The sequence below is a fragment of the Cynoglossus semilaevis genome, chromosome Z (assembly GCF_000523025.1).
Source record: "Cynoglossus semilaevis isolate Cse_v1.0 chromosome Z, Cse_v1.0, whole genome shotgun sequence".
NCBI lineage: Eukaryota > Metazoa > Chordata > Actinopteri > Pleuronectiformes > Cynoglossidae > Cynoglossus > Cynoglossus semilaevis.
Window position 1 is genome coordinate 11,598,187 of NC_024328.1, and position 8,926 is coordinate 11,607,112.

An 8,926-nucleotide genomic window follows, 5' to 3' on the forward strand; every position below is an offset into this window, starting at 1 on the left:
GCTACATTTAGGACTAAACCTTTTTCACCTCTTAGTGAAATAGATTTAGAGTTATCAGTTTGTTATTATTGAAAAAAACATGACAGAGAGAGAGAGCTGTGTACAGTGATACCGATTTGACACAATAAGTAATAAAAAAAATCAGGGTTCGCAGGAGCACCAAACCGAAGGACTAGCAGAGAAACAAACTCAGGACAAAACTTTTAAAAGTAAGGATAGATATTCCAGAGGGAGCGACAAGGCCACGATGATGACAGAGAAGGTGGTTGTATTCATCTTTGAGGACAAGCGGCTTGTCTTGGTGATAGAGAATGATGGCGTCTGTCAGCTTTTGGAACCACACTGTGTCCTGCTGTCTAGCTACTTTTCAAACACCTCTTTACTGGAGTACAGCGGGGCAGTTGACAACCCCGTCGGTTTAACACATGACATGACAACCATTGGTTTGATTTGAGTTCTGATGTTCACCCCATGTCTCTGCTGAGTTTCTCTGCACCCTGGCTTGGTCTTTCCATTACAAATGGAAAGTGTAGAGCTTCGATGACCAGGTGATCGTGAATCGTATGACACATGTAACGTTAAGACGAAGGATCGACACGTACTCAGGATTGACTGAGTATCGTTAAGAAAAGAAACTGCCCTGAGATATCCTGACTTCTTAAGATATCGTGAACTGTAGATGGTGACACGTATAAATAATTTCCTCAGTTCAAATTTTCTCGTTTGGCAAATGTGAATATGAAGTCCACTTTTAGCCCCCGTTTGCAGGGCCAATTTCTAAAGACTTTACTTTTGCTAAGTAGAATTTTATCTGTCACCAACACCATTATTTATTTATTTATTTATTGACTGTTAAACCAATTATCAAAAGGCAGATTGTAATTTTAGCACTTTTTTTTTCCCAGAAATTAATTATCACTCTTAGAATAGGATACGATCCAGTAAGAAATAGCTGTTTTGGTTTCGAGGACACTTTCGTTGCCTAGCACAAAACTTTGAAGCTCCATTCTGAAAAAGAGTTATTTTTAGGGAAAACCTTGATTCTTGCAGATTCCTGATGGGAAATATTATGTCAGGCGACCTTTATGTAACATAAGGCAAGATAATTTAGCAACAGACTCTACGCTAGTATCCTTCCTTGTTATTATAATCCAAAGTGACACAAAAAAATCTGGCCTGCAGACCAGCAGAGGTTGATTTTCCTTCCTTGTCCTCGGACAATGACCTAACTCTCTAAACATGACAATATTAATAATAAGACTAAAGTTTGTGTCAAAAGTGGGTTTTCAGTATCTCTCAGCGTCAGTGAGATTGAAGGTGAAGTCAACATGGACTCGGGTGACAGGACAGGCTGTAGAGACTTTGTCTCGCCTTGAAGGCTTCTATAAACATCAATCCACCTGTCAACACTGACACACAAAAAAACACAACAGGCCCCGCTCACAGCCAGCGTGTTAATAATATATGACATCACAAATGAACAATGACTGGAGTTGTTATATGGTTTTTCTAACCTAGCGATAAAACACTATGCTCATGAGGACGAGGAGCTTTTTTTGTTGTTATGGCTACAGGGTGGGGATTCTCAGGAGAACCCAGCATTCAACAAATGTGCTGACAACGTGGATGCAAAAAGTAAATTAAACGTAAAAGTAGATTTCTCGCAATTATCAATTGCAGATAATACAGATTAGACTTTATCTGCAAAATGGAATACAAACTCCTATCTCCATTTGTGGAAAAACTCTCCATACTAGGATCATGTTGAATCCATCACACAAGGAGAAAAAGACCAAACAGCATATCCAGAACATACATCTCCCACTAGTCCCTGCAGTGTTCCCGCTGTGGCTTACACCAGCATGTAAGAGATGCCTGGACTCCTATGGAGGAATGATGATGGGAGCCAATGACAACTCCTGTCAAAACTAAAAGACATGTCACAGTGTTGGTGGAGGGTGTCAACAATGACGCGGTGCAAAGGCGGAGTGCACTGATGAAGAGCAAATATATTGTCAGTAGTCCCTGCTATTTACGCAGTCTCTTTTTTAAACTCTTCTACAGGAGCTCTCTGACAAATGAAAAAAAAAAGACAAATTTTCACAATTCATGGGTCTTCACATTCTTTTGGCCCTGAAAAAGTTCTTGCTGGGTTTGGGGAAAAACTTTTCTCCAAGCTTCAAAACCAAAGCTCTGCAACTCTAATCTGCATTGTCACATCGATGTACAGCCCGGAGCTGCTCCATTAACTATGATAACAGGGAGGAACAAACTCTTCTCGTTTGTTTCTGACAGTGCTGACAGTTCACTAATACGATCTGAACTCTCCTAAGGCAACAGAATGACAGGTTTTTACAATCTAAATGCACCGACTCTCATCTTTATATTTCCACCCCTTCAAGACTCAATCATCTTTTTGCAATTTTTATTCAATATCTTCCAGCACTGAGCTGAGGTTCCCCGGGAAGGCAAAAACCTAAGCAATGGTTAATAAAAAATAAAAAAAATTGTGTCTTTTTTTTTTTATTGACATGACTCAAAATAAACTTTCCATATGCAGAGAGTTTCTATCCGATGTCTGCTCGGAGAGTATGAGTCAGCAATGCAAATATCTCTCCTCGGTTTGATTATCTTTAATCTGTGCTCAGTCAGAGAAACTCAAAAGATATTGGATTTAATAGGGTTTGGTGTTGAATATTATAATATTAAAGGATATTTATGCACCATCCCTGCACAGATTCAAGGGTAAACCAAGCAGTTCTCAAAACAATGAAAAGCCATTTCTCCACATATCATCCATTAAAGCTTGGAGAAATCGGCAAGCAAAGAATTTCTTTTATTATTATTTTTGCCTTGTCTAAAATCTAAAATCTCAAAAAAAAAAAAAATCCGGTAAGGCAAAGAAAAGGAATAGAAAATCTGAGGGAAAGTTTCAATGTTTTAAGTCATTTAAAATCAAGCTTGGTTAAAAAAAAGGGTTTATAGTTAAAAAAAAATTTCTTAAGGGGGTGAAAAAAACTGAATTAACAAAACACACTTTGGAAAGAATAAGAAAACCCTGTCAAGGACCTTTAGATGTCTCTGAAATGTTTCCAGGCATTTGGTTGTTACTTATCAAGCATTGGTGGTTCAGTGGTAAAATTCTCACCTGCCACTTGGGAGGCCTGGGTTCGGTTCCCGTCCAATGGATCAAAAATTCCCCAAATATGGGATCAATTTATTTAAAATCCAACCTTTTCAGATCCTTCTTGGAACATTTCAACTCTGTATATTGTGAAATGAGAACCTTTCTGGTACCTCAGGTTACACAGGTGAATTATGGCACTGTGCTACTCCAAAATCATAACAACGTTCAAAGCCCACCTGCAACAAAGTAGGCAAAAACAAAATTCCCCCGTGTTCTTAAGAGGAGCAGACAGATTAAACATCCTCCAAAGTCTGGCTTCTTCCTCTCCACTTTACAACTCTGCTTCTGTTCTCTGACTTTTCTCTCCATCATCTTACCTTTCTGAAATCTATAACTCCAGGCTTGTTTGGCTCTTTCTTTCTTCACACATCAGTTCCCCCTCACTCCCCACTCTTAACTCTCTTGCCACTTCCCTTTGCCCCTCCCGTCTCCCCCCACTTCCTTTTCAAACTAAACTCTACCCCAAACCGTCTCTCATCTACCCCTTAGGCGAACCTCCATGCTCCTATCTTATCTCCAGCCTCCATGTAGCAACACCAGCAAGACCAAAAAGAAAAAAAGTCAACATGTCCTTGGCTGGTTGCCATAGTCACTCCCCTGTTCCCTCCCCACGGTTCTGACAGGGTCATGTTTCTACCAGTCAGTGAACTGAGAAGGAAAAAAAATCCCCAGCACTGGTTCAGCTGCTGCTGCTTCAAGGTAAGTTGTGGTGACAGAGAAAGACACTAAACACAGTATCTCTTCAGAGGTATAGCACCTGCTTAGCAGCTACAAAAACCTGAGGAATATTCTGGCTTTACTACCATGAACAAATGAGCTACCTTAAAAATATGATGAGGCTAATGATACGAGAAAAAAACAAACACCTACAGCCTCTGTTTTCCAGCCTTGCAGAGAGGCGTCTGACTTCAACCAGGGTAAAACTACTGCTGTTAAACCAAGCAAATGATTATCCACAACAAAGAAGTGGAAAAATCAATATATAGAACCGGCAAACACCCATCACTGCTCCTACCAGCAACATAAAAAGAGTCAGGGGTTCGGGCTTCTTTACACAGTCTGAATATACACATGGCCCAACGCTAATCAGGGCGAGTGTCTTTAAATACGAATGTGGAGATTGTTTTAATATCTTACCCTGTCTTTTTAGCTAATGTCAGTAAAGACTGCAACTTTCTTTCTTTTTCTTCATCTTCTCATTTTGATCTGTTTTATCTGCCTCCATGTCACCCTATCTCCTGTCTCCTCTTTTTTTAGTCCAACTATCTCCATGTCTTCTGTCACAACATCTACTTTCTCTCCTCAACACATGTCCAAACCATCTCCACCTAACCTCTTAAACATTATCTCCAAACTGCTTCATCTTAACAGTCCCTCTGATCTGCTCATTTCTAATGCTGTCCATCCTCAGCATTCCCAGTAAAGCATCTTTATCTCCTCCACCTTTAACTCAGCCTTTTATCTTTTAAACAAGACACCGACTCTAAAACCAGGGGTAGGCTAACTTTTTGGCTCACAAGCCAAAATTAGTCAAAAAAATAATAATATAAATTAGATCTACAAGAACAAACCTAAACTTTCAAAGATAATATAGCAACTGAAATTACTGTGAATTTGCTGTAATGCTTGAAACAGAAGTATTTATCACATCTTGTACCAGTGTTTGGCGGGCCAGATTTGAAAGCCCAAAGGGCTGTGTCTGGCCTAATAGCATTATTTACCCAGCTGCTCTATACCATACATCAGTGGTTCTCAAACTGTGATACCCTGATGACCAACCGCTCTGTGAATGACACATTGATGAAGGTCAATTGCAATCTGTCAATCTGTACATGTCTTGGTAAAGATTTTAAATCTCCACGTATCATCGTCATTTAACACAAAAAACCCTTCAGTGTGGTTTTGAAATAATTTATGAAACCTAAGATTGTGTCCTGTGTGAACAAAGACAGACTAAATCAGACATAGTTAATCAGAGAAATAACAGCACCCAGCTGTTTCTGAGGCGGTACATCATTCTCCTGCTGTTCCAAATAATCCAATACAATAACGTTTCACACTCAAACTTCAGAAAAAAATATAATAAGTCTCGGAACAGCTTGTCTTTAAATCCCAACAAACGGCCTTTTTTAAAAGGAGCCACTTTAGCCTGCTGAATTTCAAAATATAAATAAAATGAAAAAGTTGGAGGTTAGTGGTGGAAAACCTGTTAAAAGTAGGGTGGAGGATTTTTATAAACTCACAGACTTTTTTCTAAAGTAAATGTCCTCAGTTTCACCTGAGGTGTGCAAATTGAATGGTTACAAATCAGTAATCATGGAAACATGGTGCAGCCCAGCTGTTGCATCGTTGGGTTCAATGATGGGACACATTTGCATCCCAGCTTTCATCTAACAACTCTTTAAGTTTTGGGATGAGAGCCATCTTCACTGTGATCCAAATATTAATCATTTCCAGTTATATACATATTTAATTTCCTTTTACGACAGACTCTGGCAAAAACACATACTCATTGGATCTATTGGTTATAATGGGCTCTGCTGAGTATTCATGAACGACTGAGGGGAGTGTGTACCAGGAGTTCATTATCAACAGCAATGTTTTTCAGGTGTGTGTTCTCTCCATGGATCTAAGTGGGATCACGATGGGGTTTTTTTATATACAAAACTTCAATAGCAACCTAAAAACTGCAAAAGCACCCAAACTAGGGGTCCCCAACCTGGGGTTAGTATCAGGCCGAAGTGGGACATAGTGAAAAAATGTACTTCAGTTTTACTCATTTACTTCATTCAAATAGAATCCAGTCATATCCCTTTACTTTTATCATTTAAAGATAATCTGTCATTCAGACTGTGATACTAACATAAGAAAGTCTAAAAGATGTTTTATTTTGAAAATTTAATGATCTTTTAACGATGGTGCAGTACTTGCAGTCCTTGGTACAATAACACAATTAAAACACAAAATGCAAGATAACGCTTCCCGTGTGGCAGCCTGTTGCAGGGTCTTATTCAGTGTTTTCCAAACGTTTTATTCTGGGGACCCGTATTTTAAAAGTCACAAACCTTCACAACCCAAGTCAATAGACATTATTCGCAAACTCCTGGGAACCATTATGTGAGATAACCCCCCCCCCAAAAAAAAAAAATCTCTTGCAACCCACCTGAGGGTCACAACACAGTCTTTGGGAAACAACGATATATAGCATTTTTCACTTTTCTAAGATGTTTAAAAGTTGCCAACACGTACTGAAGAGAGGTACCCTAAAGCCCTTCGCTGCCTACTTCTGGACATTTTAGCATGAAATGACCTGGATATGTGAAAACCTGAACAGCAAAAAAATAATAAATCCTATATGCCCTGAAGATGCTTGACAGTTCACTGTGACCAACAAATCTGCTTACCATGGATACCGAGTCACTCAGATAAAAAGTGCGTTTTCAAAGTCAATATGTCATTATGAGTAATTCTTTGCATTAGAAATGGCCCTCACATAAAAGATACCATAATGAATTGTGAGCATTCAGGAAACACATGCATGATATATTGAAAGCCATTGAATCAAATCTGGAGAAACATACTGTAGAATATAAACATGTCCACAGGACATTATGACAATGTCCACACTTCTTCACATTATGTGTCTCTGATACAGCTATACTTGTGTAGACTTACTTTAGAGGCAATTATATGTGTGTGGTGGACAGACTGTCCTTGTCGGGGACGGGGAAAATGTCAAATGAGTGACTGGGTGATTTGATATTTAAGACTTAGTGTAGATGTTAGAATTAGAATCTGGATTACCATTACGTAAGGATTACCTAGTGTGTGTGTGTGTGTGAGAGAGAGAGAGAGAGAGAGAGAGAGAGTATAATAACCCAAAATGTATCAGTACAATGATGAAACCCACGCAGTGACTTGATGAGTTTCTATTCTGTCCAAACATTGTGACCCCCGGCGTAACAAATGATGAACACAACTGAGAAGAGGCGAAAAAGAAAAGAGGAAAAATGAAGACAGGTAGAAAAGCCAAAGCAAATTTGCGCAAGAAATGATGAATAATTGAATCTGGAGGTAGAGCACAGATGCAGATATGCCTGCGTAAACATGCTCCCCACACATCAACCAGTCCGTTGGGCCTCCAGTGCCATCTAGAGTTGGTTTCTAGAAATGTGCATTGAAATGCTAATATTAAAAATGTTGAGTTTTTTTTAACTTACTTATTTATTTATACGCAAATACATAATCATTTCCAGATGAGTGAGTTTGGAATTTGCATGTCTGTCACTGGGTCTGTGTGCTTTTGCTGACACTGTTCAAATCCATTAAGCAGCAAACACTCAGTGACTGTCAGTGGTTTCTGTGCCGGGAGCTGCAGCCGATCATGACCCTGAAAATAAAGCAGGCAGCCTCGCAGAAATGTAAGTGATTGAGAACGTCTTAAGCGCCGGGTGTGATTAAAGACCCGTTACGATACGTCCAGTGCTACAGTGAGCGCTGGAGCTTTGTGCGCTCAGCTCCGGCTGTGACCTTGTGAGCAGCTCGAGATCTCACCGAAGGCCAGCCTGTTCCAGCCCCCATGTCTGGCAGCTGTGTGGGCTCCCATATGTTCTCCACAATAATGAGGAGAGATGTCATTCTTTCAGGCTGGCTGCTCCTCACAAAGTGAGAAGCCATGCATGAAGTTTTATCAGCGTGTCAACAGAGAAGTGATTATCCCTCTGTGCAGTGGTGTTGCTGCAAGGATTGACTTTCTCTGCATTTTTTGAGGCCAGTAACAGCTTCCACTGGCAGCGCTGACACCAGGCTGCTCTGTCGTTATCAGCCCTTTTGTCAAGAGCAAAACATCCCTCTTGCTCCTGTACGTGTTTGTCCAATTAAATCACTCCGGGCAGTTTTGTGTGCAAATTCCTATCACTGTGTACATCTTTGCAACTGTCAGCTTTATGGGTCAGGACACATTATTTCTTCCCTACAGTTTGGCTGTTTGTTTCTGATTGTAATTAAAAAAAAACAAAAAACAATGTACAAATACATTAACTCACATACTGGGATTTTGTAGACAATTGGGGAAATTGAATTTATTTTACTTCTAAGTTGAGGGGCAGACCAAAACAGTAGTCAGTGAGTGATGGCAGGGTACACCATCGATAGTTTACCAGACAATCGCAGGACCACATACGAAGACAAACCTCTGGTTTTCCAGGTCCGGGAAAACCAGACCAACTGGACCAAACCACAACCATGTGCACATGCAAATTCCATACAGTTTGAACTTCAAATTGAGTCAAACAGTAGGTCTGTCCATTAGGGAAGAACACAAACATACTATTTTACCATTTGCTGCCAAATTAATATTGAAGTATACAGTATTGGTATATATGTGATATATTTTTAAATGTTCTGCCGGGACCATTTTAAATATTGTGTATTCAGTCTGTATTACTGGTCATTTCAGTTTCATACCACTGTTATTTCTTCTTGGTCCTCCCCACAAGGTAAGGCTGTATATATGTTCACAAAAAAAATGTATTTTTGAACCTGATACGCTAGCTCTTCCAAAATAAAGTCATCATCTATACATCCATCTGTCCACCTATCAATCCATCCATCAATCAATCCGTCCACCCATTAATCCATCCATCTACCCATCAATCCATTCACACATCCATTCGTCCAGCCATCCATCCATCTGTCCATCCATCCGTCCGTCCGTCCATCCATCCATCCGTCCATCCA

The 8,926-nt window shown here is 39.8% G+C and overlaps 1 long non-coding RNA gene across 1 annotated transcript in view; it reads right to left on the bottom strand.

Moving 5' to 3' along the window:
• The window catches only part of LOC112486496 (uncharacterized), a 10,770-nt gene extending 2,607 nt beyond the window's left edge, over positions 1–8,163 (bottom strand). The window contains exon 1 of the long non-coding RNA XR_003048957.1: positions 3,149–8,163. This is a non-coding gene — a long non-coding RNA (uncharacterized LOC112486496). The remainder of the gene's footprint in view (positions 1–3,148) is intronic.
• Positions 8,164–8,926: the final 763 nt, after the last annotated feature.